Here is a 27,919-nt window from a genome sequence, read left to right on the forward strand (position 1 = left end):
AAAAAAATAGAAAAAAATAAAAAATAAAAATATGGCGCTGTTTCAGCTCTTTCAAAGAGGAAAAAGGGTTGAAGCACATACATGAAGTTGACTCGTACTAAGCACAGACGAAAAACTTTGGGGAGGGCCGTGGGTCTTAATTTACTTACTTATTCTCTATGTAAAAAAAAAAAATACTGATTAGTTTTGATCATCAGGTCAATAGAGGGGGTTATTGAATTTTTAAAAAACTTTTTACATTTTTCTAGAGGGCGCCATACTCAAATTGCACGCCGTTCAATGGAACCATGGGGGCGCTGTTGCCAATAAGTTGACGTTGGCAACTATAAGCCCACAGAGGGCGCTATATAAAATTTGCCACCTCATTATTTCATTCTATAGAGGGCACCACTCACTTTGCCAACAGAGGGCGCTAAATATTGATTCAACAGAGGGCGCTTTATTTTTATTCAATAGAGGGCGCTAAATATTGGTAAATGTTGTGGCGGCATGCCCAAAATGGGAAAGCGGGACACGATAAAAAGCAAGGTCATCATGGTCATGAAGGCTGGAAAACATTTGTTGCCATGAAAGTAGGTTAAGCCCCATAATTTTCAATCCAGAAAAAAAGGTTATTTATGGGATCATGCAAAGACATTCCTCTTCATGTTGTATCGTACACGTGAGATGAAGTTGTATTTTTCTTGGACGGGTTAGGTACATGTACGTGTGGCCTTATACATGTACGTGGGTCTTGCTCTTTTAGTAGTACATGTATGTAGTGCATGTATGCATGATGCAGTGACATGAAGGCCCAGCATGCCCGGCCTAATCTGTTTCCTTGTGCTCTAACATAATGGTTATGGTATATATGTACATATATGTAGCCGACATACATGTGTATGTTCGTTATTTTGTGTGACTTGCTGCCATTTTTGTTTACATACATGTAGGGTTGTAATGCTCAGTTCCTTGGTGTTCATTTTCAACGCGCTGCTGAACCACGCACATGTAGCTTGTCCATACATAAAGACCCGTGAAAAATCGGTGTTCATTTCTAGTTTTTCTACCACAACCCAGAAATCTGTCAAACATTTGTTTCCTCAATTGGGCATTATGAACTTCACATTCCTTTTGAAAAATCTTTGTAAGTTGGCAAAATTCATTGATTTAACTCTGTCATGTTGTAGTTCAACATTAGAGTTTCGTCTTGCTTTGTTGTAATTTTATGTGTAAGTTCACCGTTATGCTCTCTTTCTGCTCAAAACTTCCCAACTTCAACCCGCTGCAACTCAGGCTAGCGCCACCATTTGTTCTTCTCAAATGCAGGGTAGTTTCTTCTATTCATTAGTTAACTGAACATGTAAAAAATTTTTTGATTGGCCACTCTTTCACCCTGTCTATGGAAACACAGTTTTGCTTCCAAAGAAATGACAGTTTAGATTGTGCATTCAACCATCGGCTTCCACATCTACGTGTGCATGGCATACATACATGTATACCGCATGTGTGTGCATGTGGTAGCCATGTTGCATTGAGACAGGATTTGCGAGTGCATGGGAAAATTTCTGTTAGTACACTACATGTAGTACATGTAAGTCCTCTTTTACGATCACTGTGCTTTTTCAACTACCATATATTCCTAAGAATCACTGCTTTTACAATGAAGTTGACGTATAAGGAACATGGGTTTCAAAGTCTTGTACCTGTCGCTGCATGTAACACATTGCACGATACTGTATGAGTCTGCCCTGGTATTGTCCGTTTTGTCCACGTTTTTGGGCCCTTTGGGCAGTTCTGTTGACACAAGGCTCAAGGCCAAAGATCAAAAGATTAGCGTACAGTAGTTTTTGAGGAGCACTCTCTGTATTGCAAGGAATTGATATGATCCATCAGTTTGAGTTTACTTTCTTGAATCTAGCCTTTACTTAAAATTGATTCATGCTTATGACTGTACCACATCGATGACCCTTATTCTGCTTTTTCAATCTGATTTTCCCTTGAGAGTAACCGTGAGGTACATGTACCCATAAAAATAATTATTTTATATTTATCGTAGCTCTAGAAAACAGTGTAACTGTAAGTTAACGCTGGCCTTTGGACTATATTTTAGGAGTATAATGCCCGGGACATATGTACACTAGGTAGTATTTTGAAAAATTGGAGGCGTTGCTCATCAATCGTCCATTTTTTTTCCCGCACCATAGGCCACTGTGAGTTCCACATGCATCGGTTTGACTATTTTCACAGGTTTGGGTTGTTTAACCTGAACAGTGCGTGTCGCCTGCCCTGCTGGTATCAAACCAGTCACACAGACATGACAGAGTCTACATGTTATGCATGTACGTGTAGGTTGCTCGTGTGATAAAAACAGGATTTCACCAAAAATAGTCTAACCGACTGGTCGAGTATTTCCTAAGTTTCACTGCTAAATTAGACTTGATAAGACTTACAGTGTACATGTGTGTAATTGTTTAATGCTTCCAGATGGTGTACACATAACATTAGGTCACTGCTGGGAAAAATGATCGGCATCACCAGAAAAAATGCTTTCCTTCATGTACATGTTTATCTTGACTGACATCTAGGATATTAAGTCATCCTTCCATTGCAAAAAAAGGCAGCCATATTTTTTGGACATCTTAACTGAAAGGAAGTACAGTGAAGTCTGGAATTACAATAGTCTTTATAGAGGGCCCTGTGTATGACGTCATGGGAGAGAGCAGAACCTGAGTAAGTTTCTTCCCAGCATCAGGTTCTTCAAAGATGAGCTGGATTGAGAATCTAAACTGTACAATGTATTCCTGCAAATTTACTTACATGTATCTTCTCCTTTTTTGTTAAATCTTAATGCCAGCCTTCCCAGTTTTTTCAAAATCCCCCAAGAGGTTTGTGGAAAATATAGCAGGATTGAGGGAGGTAGAGCCCAGCCCAGCCACTTTGATTTCATGAGGGACTTGATACCTTTGTAGAATTTTGGAGAATGTACCATACTGGGGACGATTTTTAGGATTTGGGAAGATTCCCAGGAACCACAGTCTTTCTATACTGTCCTTTTGTCTTGCTACTTGAATGATCTTTTATAATTGTTTTGTCTTGACTCCAGTAGCTTGGATGAGTTCAGCCACATAGAGAATGATGAAGATGACTCTGACGTTAGCCGTAGCACAGACAGTGAAATTAGGTACGTGTGCCTTGGCCAGAGACTATGTGTGAAAAGGTTCTGGATGACAGAAAAATGTAGCAGTTCGATACAGAAACTTAGTATTGTGTGTTCCAGTTTTCAAAATTTGACAATATAATGGAAGTGTCCATTCAGAAAAGATATTGAACCTTTTTTGTATCTGTGGGTAATTTCTTTGTTATCAGAGTAGAGAAGCAGGAAGAAGTCCAAATATTCCAAGGAAACAAAAACAGAAAAGAAAAAGTGAAAGAAATTTATTCCTTGTTTCAGTTTTGGGGTATTTTGTAGTGAAGTCACCTGTCTATTTTTTTCGCAACTGAATTTGAAATTAACTCACAGAGTCAGGGATAACGTGATTTTTATCCCCATTTTGTTCTAAAGAAGTAAGCGCAGGAGAAACTCAAGTTCCAGTGAGGACTCCGGTGACAGCGACCCTGACAGTGATGAGGAACAAGAACAGTGAATGAAGAAAACAGCAGGTAGAAAAGCTGTCACGTCGCAGTCATGTTTGCCATCTGCTTAGAAATCGATTCATGCAGGTACATTTGGCCGTGGCACTTCTGAATTTAACCCTAAAAGAGTTGCATTACTTTTACCAGCTCACAGCAAGAAGGTGGGGAATTTCACAAGAACTGGGCTGTCCAATGCCAGATTTTTAAAAACTTGATGTGAATGTACAAATTTTCTTTTCCAATACAAGTTTGAAATTTCATTTCAACCATCTATTTTTGACAGTCATTCGGAAGTTGAAGGCCGCACACGTGCCAGCCTACATACTTTGAGCATGGCAGCAGAAAAGTGTACAGTTTGGGTTGATCTCTCTTGGAGAAATGGACGCTGCTTGAGAGAGTTATGTTTGATTTTCACAAAATTGTGTCAGAATGGACCATGGGGAGTTACTACAAAAAACACCTAAAGGCTTGTGGAAAATCTGCACTGCTGTGATACCAGAAAAAATGTTAAGGGGGGGGGATGTGGATTCCCGGGCTCTTTTAGGGTTTAATTCAGATGGGCTTCAAGAAATCCTCACTTACTTCAAACAGGAAGCAGTCCCTGGGTATATTCTTTTGTTTGTACATTTGGCAACTGACCTTGTCCAAATCATCCGGCTTAGGCTGACATTAGTACATAAGTCTATGACAGATGGCTGAAACCGCTTCTTTCAGGCTTACCTCAGCCATACGTTGGGACATTGCCTTGAAACCTCTTTTGGGGGGCATGTTCAAAAACTTAGTCCCCCTAGAACAGAGGGATAATAATGCCATCTTCTCTTTTTTTTCTACCAGGTGTTACAGGCTAAAGCAGCTTGGTTGGTCCCCTGCCTGTGAGCTTATCATCTAGCATCACTGCCCTGATAGAGTAAGGCGATAGCAGCGTGTTTTGTCCCCTGCCTGTGGGCTCATCTTCTGGCATCACGGTCCAGATAGAGTAAGGTGATAGCAGCGTGGTTGGTCCCCTGCCTGTGGGCTCATCTTCTGGCATCACTACCCTGATAGAGTAAGGCGATAGCAGCGTGGTTGGTCGCCTGCCTGTTGGCTCATCTTCTGGCATCACTGCCCTGATAGAGTAAGGCGATAGCAGCGTGGTTGGTCCCCTGCCTGTGGGCTCATCTTCTGGCATCACTGCCCTGCTAAAGTAAGCCATATCTTTTGTTTCTTTCCTCATAGAATTACAAGAATAGTAATCCTGATTTTAGTTCTCCCAACAGTTTTCCTATCACCCATCAGCCTCTGTACCAATCATAACCCACTCACTGCCGAACACCGATGGTTTCTTGATTCAACAGTGACACAATATGATCTGAAACAAAAAAATTCAGTTGCAAAGGCAGACTGGGGCAGGGGGCAATTGGGACCTTGTCTGGCACTCCTCCCCCACCCAATTGGGACCTTGTCTGGCACTCCTCCCCCACCCAATTGGGACCTTGTCTGGCACTCCTCCCCCACCCAATTGGGACCTTGTCTGGCACTCCTCCCCCTACCCAAATGGGGTCTTGTCTGGCACTCCTCCCCCACCCAATTGGGACCTTGTCTGGCACTCCTCCCCCACCCAATTGGGACCTTGTCTGGCACTCCTCCCCCACCCAATTGGGACCTTGTCTGGCACCCCTCCCCCACCCAATTGGGACCTTGTCTGGCACTCCTCCCCCACCCAATTGGGACCTTGTCTGGCACTCCTCTCCCACCCAAATGGGGTCTTGTCTGGCACTCCTCTCCCACCCAATTGGGACCTTGTCTGGCACTCCTCCCCACCCAATTGGGACCTTGTCTGGCACTCCTCCCCCACCCAATTGGGACCTTGTCTGGCACTCCTCCCCCACCCAATTGGGACCTTGTCTCGCACTCCTCCCCCACCCAATTGGGACCTTGTCTGGCACTCCTCCCCCTACCCAAATGGGGTCTTGTCTGGCACTCCTCCCCCACCCAATTGGGACCTTGTCTGGCACTCCTCCCCCACCCAATTGGGACCTTGTCTGGCACTCCTCCCCCACCCGATTGGGACCTTGTCTGGCACTCCTCCCCCACCCAATTGGGACCTTGTCTGGCACCCCTCCCCCACCCAATTGGGACCTTGTCTGGCACTCCTCCCCACCCAATTGGGACCTTGTCTGGCACTCCTCTCCCACCCAAATGGGGTCTTGTCTGGCACTCCTCTCCCACCCAATTGGGACCTTGTCTGGCACTCCTCCCCACCCAATTAGGACCTTGTCTGGCACTCCTCCCCCTACCCAAATGGGGTCTTGTCTGGCACTCCTCCCCCACCCAATTGAGACCTTGTCTGGCACTCCTCCCCCACCCAATTGGGACCTTGTCTGGCACTCCTCCCCCACCCAATTGGGACCTTGTCTGGCACTCCTCCCCCACCCAATTGGGACCTTCTCTGGCACCCCTCCCCCACCCAATTGGGACCTTGTCTGGCACTCCTCCCCCCCCCAATTGGGACCTTGTCTGGCACTCCTCTCCCACCCAAATATGGTCTTGTCTGGCACTCCTCTCCCACCCATTGGGACCTTGTCTGGCACTCCTCCCCCACCCGATTGGGACCTTGTCTGGCACTCCTCTCCCACCCAATTGGGACCTTGTCTGGCACCCCTCCCCCACCCAATTGGGATCTTGTCTGGCACCCCTCCCCCACCCAATTGGGACCTTGTCTGGCACTCCTCCCCCACCCAATTGGGACCCTGTCTGGCACTCCTCCCCACCCAATTGGGACCTTGTCTGGCACTCCTCCCCACCCAATTGGGACCTTGTCTGGCACTCCTCCCCCACCCAATTGGGACCTTGTCTGGCACCCCTCCCCCACCCAATTGGGACCTTGTCTGGCACTCCTCTCCCACCCAAATGTGGTCTTGTCTGGCACTCCTCTCCCACCCAATTGGGACCTTGTCTGGCACTCCTCTCCCACCCAATTGGACCCTGTCTGGCACTCCTCCCCCACCCGATTGGGACCTTGTCTGGCACTCCTCTCCCCGCCCCTTGCCAAAAATTTGGTTGTGGATATGCCTTTTCAGTTTAAACCTTTGCTCATTTTGGCACAACACACATCTACTGTGCCTATAGCATTACCCTGTTGTATTCAAGAAGACTCCAACCGATCTTTTTGTGTTATTTCTGTTGATTTTATTTCCTGATATCAGATTTTTGGGAGGGTTTCATCGCCAGGTGAATGTACTGCAGTGGCTGCCTGCATTGAGGCCTTCTAGCATATCCCATGTCATGATGAAAGTGAACTGACCAGTGATGAAATCTCCAAAGTTTATGATGCAGGCCTTACATCATGAATAGTAGCAGGAAAGAGTGTCATGTGATTGATGTCGGCTTTTGACCAGTAAGCAATCAATAGATACATGTATGAAATAAATATGTTTCATTGTTTCTTCATGATGACAGCTTGCCAGAAAGACTGATTCCACAGGGAGTTTAGGCCCATAACCATCGTGAAAACAAGTCTGATTTTCAACAATAATTTCGTCAGTTGCTTTTTGGATAGCTGTCCCTTTTTAGTCATGTTTGCCGTCTGTTTGAAATGAATTTTGCTGGTACGTTTGGCCATGGCATTTGCCAATGTCTAAAGGTTCAGATTTGCTCTTAATAAAGACAGAGGATATTTAGCCATTACCGGCAAATTTAATTAAATTGTATTTTGTCAGCTACATATAGACAGCGCCCTCTTTGAATGAGTTAGCCTATAAAAGTTATTAAATTCACACTGTATTCCCAGTTCAATTGGTGGTCGAGTGGATGGCGTGCACATCTTGAGATGGCTTGATATGCTCTCGTGTGGGTTCAATCCACAGCTGTCATCTGTTACTTTTCCCAAACAACTAAGAATTCTCTTCTTTTGTTCTTGTAAATTGACTTCACCATTTAATTTAAGAGTATTACATCCTCCTTCTAATTCATGGCTCTGGAGAATTTTATTTTTTTAGAAAAGAAGTGAAGAAATTGTAAAAATGTCTGATTCCCACTTTGTGAATACAGAGTCACAATGACTATGTTGGCACAGACCCAGACTAAAGATTTCTCAGGGTAAGAATTTCTTAGTCCAAAAAACCAATTTACTGCACATGTTCCTGGTGAAATATTGTTTATTTGCCAGCGATGGCTGAATACCCACTGCCTTTTATAAAAGAACCCATTCACTTGAAGAAATCCCAAATCACGGACAGTAGCTGCTATTTTTGTGATGTACAGAAGAACAGACAGCAGTCACTTGGTACCATTTTCTGTTCGTATATTTCTCAACTGATTTGAGGTAGTCCTTGGCCTTGAAGGTCACATACCCCTTGTCCTTGGCTTTGAGGTAGCCTTTGTCCAAATCCACTGGCTTAAGCTGAAAGTAGTACATTACAGCAGCTGCTCACTTGTGGCTTACCTTTCGTGTTACTTCTAACCGTAGCCATACTTTTTGGACCTTGCCTTAAACCCACAACTCTTTTGGAGCATTTTTGAAAAAGTAGTATTTGCCGATGCAGACCGGCATACATGTAACTGCTTCCTTCTCTTTTTTTTACTCTTTGAATTTTAACCAGGTGTTCAAGGGGACAGCACCATGGTTGGTCCCCTGCCTGTGGGCTCATCTTCTGGCATCACTGCCCTGATAGAGTAAGGCGATAGCAGTGGGGCTGGTACTCTGCTTGTGGTCTCATATTCTGGCATCACTGCCCTGATAGAGTAAGGTGATAGCAGCGTGGTTGGTCCCCTGCCTGTGGGCTCATCTTCTGGCATCACTGCCCTGATAGAGTAAGGTGATAGCAGCTTGGTTGGTCCCCTGCCTGTGGGCTCATCTTCTGGAATCACCACCCTGACACAGTAAGTCATCTCTCTTGTTTCTTTTTTCACTTAAGTACAGGATTAGTAATCGTGATTTTGGTGTTCACAACAGTTTGCCTTATACCCATCAGTCCCTGTACCAATCAGAACCCACCCAGCCAATTACTACATGCACTGCCGAGTGCTGTATGCTTTCTGATATTTAGCAGTGACTATTTCTGAAACTAATGGGTGCAAGGGTGGATCCAGGGTCGTGGGGGCAGTGGGGGCTTTGTTCCTTCTCCAAAAAGAGCATCAGTATAAGATTTCAGAAATTGAAGGGAATTTGGTGGGTTTGCAAAAGTGTGTGGAAAGCCCCGCAATGTAGCAATAGGTGCCCCCCCAACAGAAAATAGCTCTGGATCTGCCCTTCGGTTGAAATCTTCACCCATAACCTTTGATTTAAAAAAAAACACCAAAAGGTTGACTTTACTTGACATTTTTGGTGATTTTTTTTCTTGTGTTTAGATTTGAGCAGACCTCCTTGCCACTGCAATAGCTGCCTACGTTGAGGCTGGCTAACTTTTCCTGCATACGGTGCGACTGGACTGACCAGAGATGAAATCTCCAATGTTGAAGACGCAGGCCTTACATTGTGAACAGTAGCAGGTAAGAGCGTCATGTGATTGGAGTTGGCTTTTGGCCAGTAAACAATAAATGTAAACCTCACAAAAAAAAGGAACACCTGTTTTGGGAGACCCTCCATTCAAAGGTCAGTCCATCATTTGCCCTTTGTGGATTATGTTTCTTTGAGGCAACAAAATTACTTGAAGTCTAAAGAAGGTTGTGTAAGAATCAACTTGATAAAGTTTAATCTCAGTGAATACTATTATTCTCAGAAAAACAATGGTTTTAGGATTTCTAATTCAGCTCAAAAGTTGCTGAGTCATATTTGAATTGCACCTGAATTCAGCATCTAGGACACGTTCTTACGTTTAGTCAAATGCAGCCTTGCAATGTCTCATGATGAACCTATAAATTATGTCATGTAGAAACTGTGCATGTATCGTGTTACAACGCTTGCATGCGTGCTTCTAATAGCAACTATCCAAATCTTTATCACATCGTTGGTAATGGCCTCCTTTCACAGTTTTCTTCAAAGTGACAGCTTGCAAGAAAAATGAATTTCACTGGGAGTTTAGCTCCATAACCATCTTTAAACAAAGTTTACTTTTCAACAATTTTATCTATTCCTTTTTTGGATAACTGCAAATGATGGACTGCACCTTTGATATTTAGAATCCAACAGAAATTAATCAAGTTAGATTCAACGAGTGTTTTCTTCTAGATGCTTTGAAACCTCAGTTGGTACAGTAGCTCCACTATTGATAAAGATGCAGTCATTTGAATACAAAAGGACAGAGATTCTGTTCATGAACTGATAGACCTATCCATCTTGAGCAGAAGCACCCCCTCATTGGCTGAAAAAAGCCATTTTGGTCGGGAGTTTTCATGTTGTCTGTAAGAATGCAGTTGCCATAACGATGTGCAAATTTCATCGTTGTTTGTGAACCAGTGAAGTGCATTTCCCACAAAAGGAGCCTGCTTTGCCAGGAAAATTGTGCCCTTTCTTAGTCCGGCTCAGACCTCATACCCATAAAGGAGGGTTAGTTTTTTTCAGAAATATGTTTTAGCTGCAGCTAAGCTCATTCTTTTGTGCTTGATGTTTTCCCCAGACTTTGTTATTCAGAAACTGTGCATATGCCCAAGGAGGACCAGACCATGGTGCAGATTAGAAGAGCGCCCTCGCCTCTTTCAACCTTATGGAGGCAAGATGGAGGAGAAGATCCTATAGGGCTTCCCTGAGATGATTCATTAGAATATCACGGAGAGAAACTCAGATAAATGCCCGTCCTCACCTCCGTGACTGAGGAAGAGTTTCCACAGCAGGATCTCAGGCAGTGGTTCACACAGGCAAGGAAAAGACTGCAGTTCCTTGCTTCAACAGTGATGTAAATCTGTGCTGGGGACTGGGGCTGAATATGCTGGATGCCAAGGGACACTAGGGGGCGCTATTCACAATGTACAATGTACACTGTGTGTACCACAAACATATAAACACAGTCTCAAATGTGTAACCATGATTTTATAAGTATGGGCAAACAGTGGGTGAAACGATGGATGGCAGCGTGTTCAGTGCACATTACGGGTAATGCTCCGAGGTTGCTTGTATTTGTTTACATGCGCTCCCAAAATGTGCTCCATTTTTTGCTCTTCAGCACTGGTACCTCATCTTTTCAAATGTTGCAACTGCATCCTTGTCAATCTACAATCAATCAATCTGCAATCAATTTTGCAATCAAAAAATGGCTTCAGACAATTTTCTGGCTGGAATTCTTCAACTTTGCGCAAATTCCCTATATCAAGGGGTGAATTTGCCCATAGTTTTGATTTTAGTCGGTCATCACACTAATCACTAAATGTCAATGTAGTTTGGAATGTGATCTGGTGGTCTATGCGTTTATATGTTTGTGGTGTGTACACATGTAAATCTGTGTCTTGGACTGGGCCATGACTTACCGTGGGGGGGGGGGAAAGTGAATGGTACAGAACACTAGGGGGCGCTGTTTATGATACAGTCAATTTTGTACACTTTCACCCCTTAATCTTACTTTCAAAACTACGTCTTATCTGCCTTTTCAGTGCTATTAAATACATTTTGGCTATTGGGGAGTTTCAAAAATACCTCAAAATACCTCTGCATTTTTGTCACTGCCACAAAATTGTGAGCAGGAGATGACCCAATAACAGCCCCTCCCCCGAGCAAAAAGGAACCAGGGAATGGAAATGTGAACCCTGTTAATAAGAGCAATGTAAATACAACATTCTGCTTGTAACAAGGACATTTGGAGGTCCCAATCTCTTTGTTCTTCACTGGTTTCATTCTGATAATACAAGGTTCCTATTAATACAAAGTAATCAGCCAAGTCTGATGGACCTCTTACTCATGAAGTTGGACTGCACCCCCCTTCACAGATTTACACCCCTGCCATCCTGTAATGAAGCAAGTCTGTATGTTTGTACATGTATATTAGTGGGAAAGAGTTCCAAACATAGGCATCACTTGACACCCTTTGTACAAACACTACCAGGCTGGGCCAGGAAATTCCAAGCAGTAAACACTTCAATATTTTCCCTGCTAAATTTGAATTTTTAAGACCGTATTGCTTCTGGATGGGTGATTTACATATTCCATTGCAGGCAGAAATGAGCAATGTCAGTGTATGGAACTCCTCCCATAATACATGTATATTGTATTTCCATCCAAATTCATGACTGAAATGGACATATTCCTACACTTGGTCAGATTGCATTTACTCTCATATTTGGGCATATTTCTTGCTTTTAATTCATTTTTTGGGTGTCAGGTTTGCATAGCAGCTCTTTCCTCATCTTCCACCTCAATGGCCTGGGTTCGAATCCCACCAAGGCCCACAACCTCTGAAAACTGAAGATTTATTTTCCTCTTCATTGCCACTCAAAGTCATCCTGCAATTAGCGCTGAATGTTCATTGGATGACCAGAAATAAAAGAATAACGATAACTTTATTTATTCATAACAGCCATGTACATGTAATCTCTATCGGATGATTTTCAGTGGGCCATCATTATCAACTGTAGCCAGTGTACGGATGCGTACATATCATTACATTTTTTCAGCCTTTTTTTTTCATTTTGTTTGGGGGGGGGTGGGGGCTAGTGTGAATTTTTAGAGGTGGGAAGAAAACTGCAGATAAATAGTCACAGAGAAACTTAAGGAATCAAGTAGGGACTAAAAACTCAATCCACATGTCAGCTTGGGCTAGATCTGATTCTGGGTCGCTGAAGTGGAAAGCGAGGAAAGTATCGCCATGCCAACCTGTCTCCCCAAAATGAAATAAACTTATAATGTTATCACAATGCTATACTTTAAAACTGTAATTTGTCATCTCAGTGCTAAAAGATCCTTACTGAATAACTGCATTAAATGGTCCCTATTAAAAAATGACATTTTAAACATGAAAGTAGGCAAGAAAATCTCTTGAAATTTAAATATGTTGGTCCAAAAAAATTGTTTAATAGAAGTAAAAACAAATTTTATTTGTTTCAATGCAACATTTCCTTCATGCTCAGGGTAAAACCCTAAAGTATTTTCAAAAATGTTAGTTTTGCTGTAATGACCTTTTAGCACTGACCCAACAAATTTGTACCATAAAATAGTCACCATTTGGAAAGACTAGGGTTTAAAGTGATAGGAAAGTTTAAAAGTGACCAGTGTTTTGCACATTTCAAATCTCTCCTTTTCCCATTCAATCAAAATACCAGTTCTGTATCCATCAACACTGTCTAGCTCACCCAGTGGCCATTCCAAACCTCAGTGTAACAAGTGTTTTTATCACCCCCTGGAAATGGTTCTATGTGGCCTTGTGTTTTCCTAGTGTAAGTCTTTTAATTATTAGCCTTTCCAATTTTAATTATCTCAAAAATTCTGAATCAGAAACTTGCTTGGTTTGCACATTTTAGCTTGCTGTGGAAATATGCCTTTTCTGTGTGTATTTATCAAAATTTTACTATGTATCAGAACCTCTTCAATCATTTTGTTTTTAATGAAATAAATGATGTTAAAACTAACAGAACTGTTTTGTTAAATTATATTTGTGAATGTGTAGTACATGTACTTTGCCTCTGAGCACATTCCCCCAATCTCAACCATTTTACACTGCCAGAGTTACATCTGTTTCCTATCTTTAGATTTTACACAGCAGCCCCATCCTAAGCCCTGCCAGTCTTAAACATCTTCCAAGCTCCTTATATAAGGTTCCCTCCTAGAGCCTTTTAGTCTTCATCCTATAAGGGCTCCAATAAACCCACTAAGCAATATGGAACATTAAGAAGCTATGTCCTTCAGCCCATGGGATCCTTAGGCCACTAATACTGATAATCCCAAGCCCTCAGCCATCCACTCTACCCTTCCTATCAGCTCTCAGACTTCTAGCCCCTAGGCCTTCCACCCTTGCCTATCTCCAGTACAGAGTCTGGCTGAAAAATATTCTAAGTCCAAACAATGGAAGGTTTAACATTTAGAAACGAACACATTTCTTCAAGAAAGTGCCGTGGCATAGCGGTTAAGGACCCTAACTGCAATGCACAAGGACCTGGGTTCAATCCCAGGTGGGCATGCACAATTTTGTTAAAAAACTTAGTATATAAAAAAAAAAAAAAAACTCCTTTTCCTGGGGACCCCAGGATTTGAACCGGGATCCCCTGGCCTGGCAGCCAGCTAGCTAACCACCAGGCCAATTGCCTCTTGATATAAATCATTTCGGAACTAATATTTAAAGGTTAGGATTGCGCAATTTCAAAAAAGGTCAGAGGACATAGCTAATCTGCATATATTTAAATAAACAAAATTTGAATATGCAAACACACAGCAGAGACAGCATACCAATGAGGGTAGAAACGGACTGATAAGTACCCAATTTGATGTATTCAGTTTAATATAAATTCATACGTCAATCAAGTGTAAGCACTTCTATACTAACTGTTTCAAATTATTCATTTTAATATTATGTACATGTATCTGTCAGAAAAAATCAACTGGTGTAAATTAAAATCACTTTAAGATCCAGTGAACATGGAAATTTCTTTCAATTAGAGGCATCTCTGAGAAAATTTGGTAGTAACAAGCCTCTTGTTCCAGCTATTGGTAACTTGGAATATCAGGAATTTACAATACCTGCTTTTGCAATTTGAAAAAAAAATCCACAATCAAGAGAAGAAAAAAAAATTAAATACCGTCCCAGCTTTTTTTCAAGCTTCATGATTTCAAACTGTTCTAATCTATCGACATTTAGCAGCTAAAAGCATAACTATTTTGACAGATTTAGTCTATCTAATGCACAGAATGCAAAATACTGATTATTTGGTAAACTAAATGATCATGTTTGGAAACCAACTTGAAGGGTAGCTGCAATCAATTTGTTTGAATACAAACCTTCCAAATGCATCCTCTTTTTCTCAATTCACCTGATTTCTGGCTTTTCTTTCAGTATTTCAAAGGGTAATTTACCGTCTTTTAGGTTTTATGCAAATGAGCATTTCCATATTCATAGTAAAAGTGTGATATATCATTCCAGGAAGAAAGCTTCAATGTTGGACGGGTTTCTGCTCAAACGAAATCCTTCATTTTTGTAGATTTTGCTGGACACAAATTTCTCCTTTTTACTGATTCATTGTTGTTTTTTGTTCATGGCAATAAGCAAGCATTAATTTCTTTATCAGACCCTTTATTAGACTGGACTTCATACCAATAGCTCCCTCTGTTGTCCAAGAAAGCTTGGATAATTTAAAGTATTAAAAAGGTGCACTTTTCAATATACATGTATATATGTATGTAAAAACACACCGAACAAGCTTACAAAGTTTAAAAAAAAATGTTTTCAAACATATTGCATTGCAGCTACGCTTTAAAATAAGATTATTTCTTTTTCTAGAGACAAATATACACCCTCGATACCAAAGATGTCCGGCCAAATTTGCTTTTTCCTTTGACTAAAAATGTCTACATTGCAAGCCTGAAATCCTGTTTGCTACACGTATGTTAGGAAAACGCTGGATACTTGTTTGCAAACTTAATATTGAGCTTTGCAGCACCCTGTTTGTACTGGCCAAGTCTGTGAGGTGAAGCCCCTCCAAGGACCACGGTAGACAGGAACCACTTCACCCTGCTTGGCTCACTGATGTTCCTTTCCCTGCATAGGTGAGAAAAAAAATGTCATGAGTCTCTTTAGGGCATTATGTTACATTAAATCCTTTGAAAAAAGAGCAAGATCCTTGGCAATATGGATAACAACCAAATTGGCAGGGTTGTTAAAAATCATCCTTTTAAGCAAAAGTCAGATTTTTTTATGTGAAGCAGATTTTTGAAATTTCTTATAACTCATATGTTGGAAGTGTCCAAAGCATTTTGTTCTCGAATTAACCACATATAGAATTACCCAAAACACTCCTTATCACAGACCAATGTATAGAAAAGGACCGCTATGGAAGCTGCATGTAAAGTTTGTCATCTGACATTCTGCAAAGTGCATTTTAGTCTTATGACTAGTCTCCGATTTCTTGGTTTTCATAGTCTTGTTACCAGCCACTCCTTTTTTACTCTCAAACTACAGCCATATCCAATCTTGCTTTGGGCCATCCATATTTGAAAGATTCAGTGCAAAGCTTCAGGTTTCTTTATTTGTACGGACTTTTCAACTGTGTCACTGAAGGCAACCTATTGACTATGGGAATCCTAGGAGATACTGTAACATCCATCAATGTCCATTCTTATGGAAAGCATATATGTTATATCATGCATGTAAAATGAAGATTTCATCACAATTGGCCTCAGCAAATCAAAGTTAAGTCAACCTGATTTTCTAAATGAAAAAAAGGGAACCGTGGTTATACGGCAGATGAAGCAGAATAGTCAGGCTCCTTTTGATTTTAGAGTGGATGATAAATGAAGTGGATTCAGGGAACACAATCCAAAATGGCCATTTTGCGATTAAAGCCCAGTGGGCACATAATAGACAATAATTATATATGCGCCCATTACAGCCAGGAGCTGAATTAAAATTTAGAAGAATCAGAATGTTAAAATTCAGCCAATTCTTCATTTAAATTTAATTTAATTTTAATTTCAAACAAAAAAATTCCTGAAGTATTCATGAAACAGGCAGCATAATTTTCTTTAATGAGTCATTTGAATCACGATTAAAGTCAGTGCTTTAAATCAAATATTTTCAAATTTAGTTAGTTTTTAGGAATCAAGTTCTTGTCAAACCTCTGCCTCCCTAAGAATGAAGTGTTACACATTTCTTTTAAAGGTGCAGTCCATCATTCGCAATTAGCCAAAAAAGGAACTGATGAAATTATTGTTGAAAAACATACTTGGTTGATAGATGGCTGTGGAACTAAACCCCCTGTGAAGTTATTCTTTCTGGCGATTTGTCATTTTGAAGAAAATAAAGAAAGAAGGCCATTTCTGATGATGCATCGGGGGACACATTTTTGGAAAATTGCCATTGGAAATGCACAAGCCTTCACATGACAAATACACGTATCAGTTACTATAATTCATTGGTTCAGTTTGTGATATTGCATAGCTGCATTTGAGTGAATGGGAGAATTTGTCCCTGGGGCTGAAATTCCAGCATAATTCAAACATGACTCAGCAACCTTTGATCTGAAGTCCAATTCCTAGATATCATTTTTCTCACAAGACAGTATTCATTGCGCTGAAACTTCATCAGGTTTGTTCTCAGATGACCTTCTTTAGATTTTGAGTGATTTTGTTGTCTCAAAGGAACATGATGCACAAAGGATCAGACAAATGATGGACTATACCTTGAACACATGGGAAGCTATGATCACTATTCACAACATCAAACATACAAGGACAGTTGGCATATAAAATTTCTCATGGTTTTAAAAGAATCAAGCATGGCTCACCTACTGTATGCTCCTTCAGCCAGGTAACTTCATCTCCAAGAAAGGCCACAGTAAACACAACACTGAAACGAATACAAGAAGAATCCAATTTGTTAAATCTTCAGCAATTTCAAGCCTTGGTGCCTTTGCAAATGACTCCAGAAACAAAGACACTTTAGCTCATGACTCCATATTTACTGGAAGTGTATTCAAAGCCAAACTCTTGAAGAACAAGTCCCAGCTGTGTAAAAGATCCCTCAATGAAACTACTTAGAGCTAGGATTGGTCACTCAAGCCTGGATGGTTACAAGCTCATGTTCACCTGCAGGTTCATGTTGCTGAGACTAGAGCAAGGATTGGTCACTCAAGCCTGGATGGTTAGAGACTCAAATTCACCTGTTGGTTCATGTTGCTGAGACCAGAGCTAGGATTGGTCACTTAAGCCTGGATGGTTAGAGGCTCAATTTACTTGCAGGTTCATGTTGCTGAGACTAGAGCTAGGACTAGTCACTCATCAAGCCTGGATGGTTAGAGGCTCAAATTCACCTGTTGGTGCATGTTGCTGAGACTAGAGCTAGGATTGGTCACTCAAGCCTGGATGGTTAGAGACTCAAATTCACCTGTTGGTTCATGTTGCTGAGACCAGAGCTAGGATTGGTCACTTAAGCCTGGATGATTAGAGGCTCAAGTTCACCTGCTGATTCATGTTGCAGAGGCTGGAGCTAGGATTGGTCACTCGTCAAGCCTGGATGGTTTGTGTCTCAAATTTACCTGCAGGTTCATATTGCAGAGACTAGAGCTAGGATTGGTCACTCATCAAGCCTGGATGATTTGACGCTCAAATTCACTTGCTGGTTCATGTTGCTGAGACTAGAGCTAAAGTACAGGTTAGAATTTTAGCTGACATGCAAACATGCTTAGTGTCAGCATGTACCGAGTCAAACAGACATAAAAGGAGATAACCGCACAGACGAAACACGCTGACCCTGCATAACAGAGAATGCCGACACCGCAATCCAATCTACTAAGTATAAACATGCACACGCTAACCGCAAATCCCAGATATGCCAGGCCTTTAATGACCGGATGGCATTTTCCCAGTTTCCCACAACAATAAGTATTCAGTTTAACTGCAGCTCAAGTTATCTTCAAATCCCAGGGAAATGTGGTCAGTAGTTTACCTTGTATGAAGCAGGCATCACAAATCATATTTGAAGATAAAGTGTTTTGTTTGACCATAGAGAATCGATGAAAGTGCCATGCAGGCAACACTTTTGGTTTATGTCTAAGTTGTTCCAAAACTTCTGAATCAGGCACAGAAAATATTCGCGCGTGAAATCAATTTTTCAGCCGAGAACTATAACTAGCAGTTTTTATGATAAAGCATTTCCTAAATTAGAGAAAACTGTTTTGTAAGAAATCCACAAAATATAAACGGGGTTTGACCTCACCGGTCCACAAGCCCAATTTTAGTCAAGACAGCCCACATGGCAGAAATCCTAGCATACACATGGATAGTTGTTGCCATACTCGCCATACTAGAGCAGAGTGTGTTCAAAATCATGTGAATATAAATTCGATGTGAGGTGGGGATTTTTCCCATCAGTTTTTGACCTTGGAGCTGAAAAATCTACCAAAAGAAATCGCTCTGATTGTCACAAAATTACGACCAAACTAAACGGCAAAGATCGTACCAAAATGATAGGAAGTCGGATCTGCACGTGCGATGTACATATCTGCATGGGAGGCACTATCTGGGCGCAAACTGGGTACAGTCATGAAATACAGCATATGACGTACAGTGTACACATGAATAAAACATGTGATGTTTCATGAGCCGATACTGCATTTGCCATGCATAGCGCCACAAGGGTATGCTTTTCCTCAGATTATGTACACGTATGTGTGTACAGTTGTACACACATGTACATGTAGTTAACTGAGTTGGAATGTGCTGAGGTGGACAGGAGAAGCAAGCAGCTCCTCTCCCATTGAAATATCCCATTACATAGCACAGTGTCTCAACATTAACCTCTCCTAACCAAATCCTATTGTCTGGCTTCTCACACCTGTTTTTACTGAACGTCAGAGGGTGCCAGCGTGTTCCTGGTGCTATAGGCAAGTACTTCAGGTAGGTGGAGCTCGTAGGCTTGGTTGCCAGTCCACCTAGGATAGGGACAACATTATTTCCAACCCGGGTAGGTAGTACTCGTTAGCCTAGGTCGGCAGGCTGCCTAGGAGAGGGACAATGTTATTTCCAACCCGGGTAGGAAGTACTCGTTAGCTTAGGTTGGCGGTCTGCCTAGGAGAGGGACATTGTTATTTCCAACCCGGGTAGGTAGTACTTGTTAGCCTAGGTTGGCGGTCTGCCTAGGAGAGGGACAATGTTATTTCCAACCCGGGTAGGTAGTACTCGTTAGCCTAGGTTGGCAGGCTGCCTAGGAGAGGGACATTGTTATTTCCAACCCAGGTAGGTGGTACTCGTTAGCCTAGGTTGGAAGGCTGCCTAGGAGAGGGACAATGTTATTTCCAACCCAGGTAGGTAGTACTCGTTAGCCTAGGTTGGCAGGCTGCCTAGGAGAGGGACATTGTTATTTCCAACCCGGGTAAGTAGTACTCGCTAGCCTAGGTTGGCAGGCTGCCTAGGAGAGGGACATTGTTATTTCCAACCCAGGTAGGTAGTACTCGCTAGCCTAGGTTGGCAGGCTGCCTAGGAGAGGGACATTGTTATTTCCAACCCGGGTAAGTAGTACTCGCTAGCCTAGGTTGGCAGGCTGCCTAGGAGAGGGACATTGTTATTTCCAACCCGGGTAAGTAGTACTCGCTAGCCTAGGTTGGCGGTCTGCCTAGGAGAGGGACATTGTTATTTCCAACCCGGGTAGGTAGTACTCGTTAGCCTAGGTTGGCAGGCTGCCTAGGAGAGGGACATTGTTATTTCCAACCCAGGTAGGTAGTACTCGTTAGCCTAGGTTGGCAGGCTGCCTAGGAGAGGGACATTGTTATTTCCAACCCAGGTAGGTAGTACTCGTTAGCCTAGGTTGGCGGTCTGCCTAGGAGAGGGACATTGTTATTTCCAACCCGGGTAGGTAGTACTCGTTAGCCTAGGTCGGCGGTCTGCCTAGGAGAGGGACATTGTTATTTCCAACCCGGGTAGGTAGTACTTGTTAGCCTAGGTCGGCGGTCTGCCTAGGAGAGGGGCAATGTTATTTCCAACCTGGGTAGGTAGTACTCGTTAGCCTAGGTTGGCAGGCTGCCTAGGAGAGGGACAACTCTGATCATAAACCTGTGTAGATAGAGCTTGTTAACCTTATTAGTTGGAAGTCTAGCTATTCCCGTAGCTGTTTGTATGTGACAGCAGTCACACCCCTGGCAAAGTTAGTTTTAAAGGATATCAGTCTTTGCATGTGAAGACTGTTTCCCAGCAGAGCGAGCGGATAAGATCAACAGTGGATCCAACGGTCGTGAAGGTGGTGTCAGCAAGCGCTGTGGAGTGCGTTAGAGCACGGAGGGGACATGTAGTAAGTCCTGGTCATCCACTTCAGCCTGGCAGGCGATCTCCAATTGTAACGGTTCCTTGTGCCATTGGACAAAGACTCACCAGGTCGAGAGAGTGGGACGACCCCTGTGCAATGATTCTCCCACTATAAAACACTCACACACAGGTCCGTTATGCAACTCATCATTGATCTGTCGTCCCTTTCAAAGTCTTGCGGCAATGGGCGAGTGGCGGTGGCAACAGGTGTTTGGTGAGTACTGGCAGTTGTCATGCAGTCACAAACCTGCACGTAGGCGGCCTTTGGGAGAGTGGTCACTTTCCTCCTAAACTTGAGTGCAACCAGGAGAGGTCGGCAGCACCTAGGGCGACCCGGCAGCCTCTTTAGGACAGCACTGCCCACCATTGTATGAGGGAGGGGGTTAGAAAAGGAACTCTAAGCAAATGCCTTGCCCCTTCAAGTCTGATCAGCTTACCGTGGTTGACAGACTCATTCTAATAGAATAGAATAGAATAGAATAATAAAATAACCTCCTAGAATAATAACAGTGAAAGCAAAACAAAAACGAAAGGAAAATTCATCACGGGAGGAGCACTGGATGCCAAGACACCTGCTGTACGGTGAATTGGTGTGTGGCAAACGAAGCAGGGCCGGCCCAAGAAGAGGCTCAAAGGCTGTGTCAAATCTAACCTTCAGATGTGCGACATACACCCTAAGGACCTTGAGTCTCGAACCAGCAACAGACCACTATGGCAATCGCTTGTGCACAAAGCCAGCTCCAGGTTCCAGGAGTCCTGTCAACAAAATGTGATTGTAGCGAGGGAAAAATGCCACCAGCGAGACAGCCGGCTGACGACAATGACTGACTTGCAGTGCCCCCACTGTCCCAAACTTTGCACATCCAGCTTCAGATTGCGCAGCCACCTTTGAGTTCGAGTTGCTATAAAACAATGACGTCTTCTTTGAATCCGAAGGACCACTACCACATACATATACCTGACTTGCGCCTGTTTGTACTCCACACACGCTCACAGTTTCATGCTTAATATTTTTTATCAAAATGTGCCTGACTTTTTGTGCCTGTTTGTACTCAACATGTGCCCACAATTTAAAAAACCTAAGTATGAAATAATGGGTGCATGTGGAGTATATATGGGTGCAAGTTAGGTACATTTAAGAAAAAGAAATACCAAGTATGAAATTGTGGGTGCATGTGGAGAACAAACGGGTGCAAGTCAGGTACATTTGAGAAAAAGAAATGCTAAGTATGAAATTGTGGGCCCTTGTGGAGAACTAACGGGTGCAAGTCAGGTACATTTGAGAACAAGAAATATTAAGGTATGAAATTGTGGGCGCACGTGGAGTCCAAACAGAGCAAGTCAGATACAGGAGCCTACCCGTATAGTACATGTTTTATTTATGTTACGTCATATGTTTCATACAGTTGGGGTCAAAAGGATTAGGATGGTCGGGATGGTATGAGGAAAATGAGCTATCCTCCTATCCATGAAGTTTCCCATACGGCCTGCGTCTTAAAAAGCCTCTCCTAATCAAACTCCTTCTGCTTGGCTTCTTGTGCCGACCCTGTTGAAAACCGATGGCAGAGGTGTGAAGGCGGGTTTCTTGCGCCTCAAAACCAGATTGCTCCGAGCAAGTGGGGCACGTAAGCCTTGGAAGGCAGCCAACCTAGAGAAGGAAACCTCTGATTCCAAACCCGGCCTGGTGAGGCCAATTAGCCGCGGCAACCCACCGAAACCATTCGGCAGCGGGAATGATGGAGTTGTTGATTAATTTCACGATTTGGCTCTGGGTGTCGGTCTACACGCTGACCAGACGGCGAAAGTCACCGTGAGGGCTGGGCCCTTTTAGGTGGTTGAGGACGTATTTTAGTTCCCTTCTGGCATCCCCTGCAGCAGCACCAGTGCCAGGTCGTATTGTCAGCCTGCCTTTCCATCTGGGTCCCACTGGGAACACCGAGAGGGCTCCACGGCAACTGGCATCTGCCCTGGGGACGAACGTTTTGCCAAGTCAGCAGAGGAAGTCCCACGGCAACAGCGAGGAAGGCGACGACAGCAGGCTTGAGCAGCTGGAAGCTGTTAGCTAGACTCCTGCACATGGGCGGCCCAGACGTGATGGTCGTGTGCTCATCGACCATGAGCAGAGTCGGTGCTCGGTCCTGTTTTTAGAGATAGCACTGCCTGCCTCATTCAGAGGATGCCCCTGGAAAGGTGGGGTACACAAAGCCTGCTCGTCTTAACCCTTGCCAGACTATCGCATCTGGCGGGGCGCCGTTACTGCGATCGAAAGAGTGAACTGCTTCAAAAGACTGTCAGGAACGGCAATGTTACTGCACAAAAGACACTAACAAGAAAAGATCGGGTACAGGCCCTGTATTTCAATAAATCTTCCCGTAATATCTTTTTTCTTAGCCAAAAAATTATGGCGTATTTACGGAAAGCTAAACCATATTGTTGCTTTGCATTTTATGATCTCTTGACGTGAAATACTGAAAATCTGTTATTACTTAAAATCATGATTGGACAATTCTGGAGAGGGAACCTTTAAAAATATCATATTGAAAGGGCTGTAGCTTTGCGTATGTTGGCGCTGTATTGAAATAAATATATGCAATACACTCATTTCGATTTATGATTGGTGGTTGGGATGAAAGCGCTGGAGTGGTTGTAGTTTCGTGATTGCTTGGTAGTGGCATGATTGCAGCACGGTTGCGGCAGAACATCTGTTATTGGCATGGCACCCAATGAAAATTCAAGTTAAAATTCATGCAAGTTCAGTAGGTTTTTTTAGATTAATGGAATTCTTATACAGTACATCAACTCAATTTCCATAAATTAAGAAATACTTCATTGTAAAATCAGCTTGTTATAATAGTTCTGGCTGAGGAATAGATTTCTTTTGTGGTTACTATTTATTTGTGAAAAAAGTTTCTCGTGCAATCAGGTATTGCTGAAACCAATCTAGCATTAGAATCAGCAGGAAAAGTGTTGTCGCCACTCCAGTCGATCCTGTAAGTTTCAAATTCAAAGCTTACATTTGGGAAAAAGTTTTGTAGGATCTAAACACACACAGTGCACTATTGGCCATCTTCAATGGAATTGGGCATTTTCCAGATGTAATCCGACTGAAAAAATTTGCAATCCAAAACTAAAAGAAAAAGGCTGTATCATACATATTTCGATACTTTAAGACGGTCGTCTTGCCAGCCAGGCGCTACATGTACGTGATTTCACTTATTCAGTGCGCTGCCATGCAGTGTACATTTGTGCATATACATGTACATGCACAAAGGGGTCAGGCTGATCATGCTTTGGACCAGCATTGCAAGGTAAAAACTGCAAAGCGTGTAGTTGAACAGAGTGCCAGGTTCCTCACTTATCGTGTTAGAGTGACAGCTAAAATTCTGACCTGTACTGTACAATTGGTCACTCAAGTAGCATGATTAGAGGCTCAAGTTCACCTGCTGGTTCATGTTGCAGAGGCTGGAGCTAGGATTGGTCACTCAAGCCTGGATCGTTAGAGGCTCAAGTTCACCTGCTGGTTCATGTTGCTGAGACTAGAGCTAAGATTGGTCACTCAAGCCCGGATCGTTAGAGGCTCAAGTTCACCTGCTGGTTCATGTTACTTAGACTAGAGCTAAGATTTGTCACTCAAGCCTGGATGGTTAGAGGCTCAAGTCCACCTGCTGGTTCATGCTGCTGCGACGAGAGCTACAGTACATTGCGATTGAAAGTTAACACCAAAATGGGAAAATTGTTTTCACATTTTTTCTCTTCCAAGGGAATTCTTTTTCATTTCACAAATTGTGAAAAAGTTGGCCAAAAGTGGGAAAAGATTTTCCCCCTTTTTCCCACAAATACGAAAAGATTTTCACAGATTTCCCCACAAGTGAGACAAGATTTTCACACTTTTTCTCACAAGTGGGAAAAGATTTTCACAGATTTTCTCTGGCAATGGGGAAATAATTTGGCAAGCTTTCTTCATTAAGTAGTATTTGTGCATGTACATGTAGACATCAGGAAGTTTTTGTTCTCTGTGGTTTCAAACATGCGCATTTACATGTATTGGCAGATGTACGTACTGTAATTTCGGAATATATGCCTTGTATCCGGTTATCTCAATGTTTTCATGATGCCGATCAAAAAATATCACCAAATCTCTTCAAAAACCGCCACGGGACCTCGTGCATGCCGCACCACATCGCGAAGCACAAACTGCATCTACACCTACAGCAACATCCTGACTGCTACTGCATGCCCATTCATGGACAGTACAATCGCTGACTTTTTCCAATAACCATGTGACCACAGAAAGTAGCATGTCATTAGAAACCCAAGTGAAAACAGACCCAGTATGTCACACCGAACACAATCGGCAAAAAAAACCAGATTTGCTACATGAAGATACACGTACAATTTAAGCAGTTGATTTTTTTATCAATCAAAAGAAACCTTTCGGTAACAAAACACGAAATGTAGTATTTCAATGTTGATTTTTTTTGTGTGTGCCAAACTACACCACGAGAATAAATAAAAAGTGGGCAAATAACCCATGTTGCCACAGCAGTGCTTTGTGACTTCATGACTTGGGGACTTCCGTTTAATTACTCAAAATTTAGATAACTTTTTAAAAATTTATTCTCCGACATCGACGAGTGTTTATTTATGGTAATCCAAGAAAACAACTGCGCCATGCAGGCGCGGCTCGCCGTGGTGAGTACATCCCCGCAATCGCACTGCAAGGACTGGACGGCTTGGCTGAGGAAATCGTTACTAGACTACAACAGTACACTCCACGTGGTGAGTTTGCCCCGACCGGCCCCAAGCGCAGCGCAGCCTGCGTAATGGACTCTTCACTGCATAAAAGGCGTGCACGTGTGGCAAGTGTGGAGCATTTCTCTACACAATGCTTCTCATTTTCGCAAGTTTCTGAATAATTTTCGGAGCCTTTCGCACTGCTTTCGCAAAATGTTTACACAGTTTTCGAACACCATTTTTTTTCCTAAATGTTTTTGCAAATGTTCAAGTTCAACAGCTGGTTTGTGCCTGTATCCATGAACAAGACATTTCACCCTTTCTATAATAACAGCATGTTAGATGGAGCTATTCAGGCCATTTCAATGGGATACTTACATCAACATATAGGTCAGAACACCTGGACTGTCATTCCCGAGATGGTTTGCCGGTGAAAGGAACTATATAAGACAAAACCAGTGAATTCTGATGAGAAAAAGAAAAAGAAAGGGGTAAATCTGTGTTAAGGTGGTTACGCCTAAAGGCAAGTTTGATAAATGTCAACCAAATGATGAGGAGTATAAAGAAAAGAGAAAAGATTAGAAAAGAAAAAAGAATAAGAAAGAAAGCACCATGCTGCTACTATTTATTTTCAATGGGGATAGAAACAGGATCAAGAGTTTCTGTGCAGGATGGAGGTATTGACAGTGAAGCACAATCCTGCAATTGTAGAGATCAATCAATTACCCCAACACACGGTGCCTCTACAGGGGGGAGGGTGTGCAGGGAGAACCCACGATGCCTCCAGAGGGCAGAGGGTGTGCACAGAGAACCCACGATGCCTTCAGAGCGGGAGGGTGTGCACAGAGAACCCACGATGCCTCCAGAGGGGGGAGGGTGTGCACAGAGAACCCACGATGCCTCCAGAGGGGGGAGGGTGTGCACAGAGAACCCACGATGCCTTCAGAGGGGGAGGGTGTGCACAGAGAACCCACGATGCCTCCAGAGGGGGGAGGGTGTGCACAGAGAACCCACGATGCCTTCAGAGTGGGGAGGGTGTGCACAGAGAACCCACGATGCCTTCAGAGTGGGGAGGGTGTGCACAGAGAACCCACGATGCCTCATGAGGGGGGAGGGTGTGCACAGAGAACCCACGATGCCTCCAGAGTGGGGAGGGTGTGCACAGAGAACCCACGATGCCTCATGAGGGGGGAGGGTGTGCACAGAGAACCCACGATGCCTCCACAGGGGGAAGGGTGTGTACAGAGAACCCACAATGCCTCAACAAGGAAGTGTGCAATCATGCAAGGAAGTCAAAGATTTATAAAAAAGTTCAATGCAAGACCGTCCACAGGTCAGCTTATAAGTCCTTTAAACCACAAAATTTCAGAGATTGATGTTGTGCACATTTCATGGAGTCCATAAGCAGTAAGCACGGCAAATGGCACACTTACTGTTTTTCTGATGGAAAATTTTTTCAACTCTTCAGTGACATAACAATGAAGAACTGTGTGAGTGTATTACCATTAGAAAGGTAAGTAAACTTTAATTTCTACTCTAGTGAATTTAAGTACAACTTTAAAGCAGCTCTATAGGCCTTTTAACATGGCTGCCATATCTGTCTTGTTCCCTTTTGGCCCACTGGATTAATGCAACTTGACACATTGATAAAAGGGAACAGACCATTTTTCCTTTCAGCTCCATTTTGGTTCCACTGTTTTAAATGGTAAAAAAGAAAACTGACTGCCCTGTGAGAGAGGTCTATGAAGCAAGGCCCCAGTTTTTAGCAGTAGAGTGCTTTCAAGTACATGTACACTTTACTTTAACAAGACAAAATAAATGGCAGGGGTCAGTGCCACAGTGAACACTTGACAACTTAAACATGATTAGCGGGGGGTGGGGGGGCAGGTGTGCATAGACAGCCAGTGAACATGGGACAATATGACGGTCTAACCATGGACAATATGACGGTCTAACCATGGACCATGCTGGAAAGCTGAACATGATTAGGGGGGAAGGTGTGCAGACCTGCCAACCTTTAGAATCGCGAAAGTGTATTTGAAGGTTTCAAAATGTGTATTTTTCAATAAAAATGTGTATTTTCCCAAACAGGAAAGACAAGCTTACAAGTACCTTTGTGGGACTACATACTATTTGAACTTTAATACTAACTTGTGCAGGCTTAAATGGACCTTATAATTTCCTGGTGTTGCTCACAGCAGTTGCTTTCTTGCATTTATGCAACAGTTCATTTTGGTGTGCACGTTGCTGCCACGGCCTGGCTGTGGCTTGGGTGTATATTTGGTTTGTGAGAGAGTCTGACAGGACTGCAGTGCTTGGGCTGGATCTTGAGTTGGTCGCACTTTTGCGCACTAGGCTGAAAATTCTTTCGTCTTCAGCATTGCTGTGGGAGATGGACAGTATTGTGAGAACCAGCTTTAAGAGGTGTTGATACTTGAGTTGGATGGTTGCTTTGTCCTTGATATGGGAAATATCAAGCCAACTTTCATCCGCCCTTTTCTCCAACACTGAGTCCACAGCCAGTTCCCCATCAACCTGGTAGTTTGCAAACTCTATCTCCAACTGGTCTAGTTTGTCCTCCATGATATGAAATCTCTTCACAAAATACAGCACGGAAGAGAAGCCTACTGCAAGTTGTTTGTTGACATTTGCCACCTCTGCATGTTTCAACATCTCATCATTCAAAGGGAATGCTCTGATGACGTATTCACAGACGGTTGTGAA

At 43.0% G+C, this 27,919-nt stretch overlaps 2 long non-coding RNA genes across 15 annotated transcripts in view; one reads left to right on the top strand and one right to left on the bottom strand.

The window, feature by feature from the left end:
* Nucleotides 1–478: 478 nt before the first annotated feature.
* LOC147797879 (uncharacterized) lies at nt 479–12,479 on the top strand. 8 transcript variants are annotated; one of them, XR_015426939.1, is made up of 8 exons: nt 479–572; nt 3,086–3,163; nt 3,545–3,702; nt 4,450–4,798; nt 6,801–6,991; nt 8,196–8,475; nt 8,944–9,084; nt 10,152–12,479. It is a non-coding gene; the product is annotated as an uncharacterized LOC147797879 (long non-coding RNA). The 8 variants fall into 8 exon arrangements; XR_015426940.1 differs by lacking the exon at nt 479–572 and adding an exon at nt 684–1,573; XR_015426933.1 differs by lacking the exon at nt 479–572 and adding an exon at nt 1,792–2,712.
* Nucleotides 12,480–13,403: 924 nt separating this feature from the next.
* LOC110990533 (uncharacterized) overlaps nt 13,404–27,919 on the bottom strand; it is a 270,020-nt gene continuing 255,504 nt past the window's right edge. For all 7 annotated transcript variants that reach the window (XR_015426949.1, XR_015426952.1, XR_015426945.1 and 4 more), the window contains 3 exons: nt 25,574–25,660; nt 16,951–17,012; nt 13,404–15,206 (listed from right to left, as the gene is read on the bottom strand). This is a non-coding gene — a long non-coding RNA (uncharacterized LOC110990533). The remainder of the gene's footprint in view (nt 15,207–16,950; nt 17,013–25,573; nt 25,661–27,919) is intronic.

This window comes from Acanthaster planci, linkage group LG10 (assembly GCF_054643075.1).
Source record: "Acanthaster planci isolate LZ-2023a linkage group LG10, COTS_SCS, whole genome shotgun sequence".
Classification (NCBI taxonomy): Eukaryota; Metazoa; Echinodermata; class Asteroidea; order Valvatida; family Acanthasteridae; genus Acanthaster; species Acanthaster planci.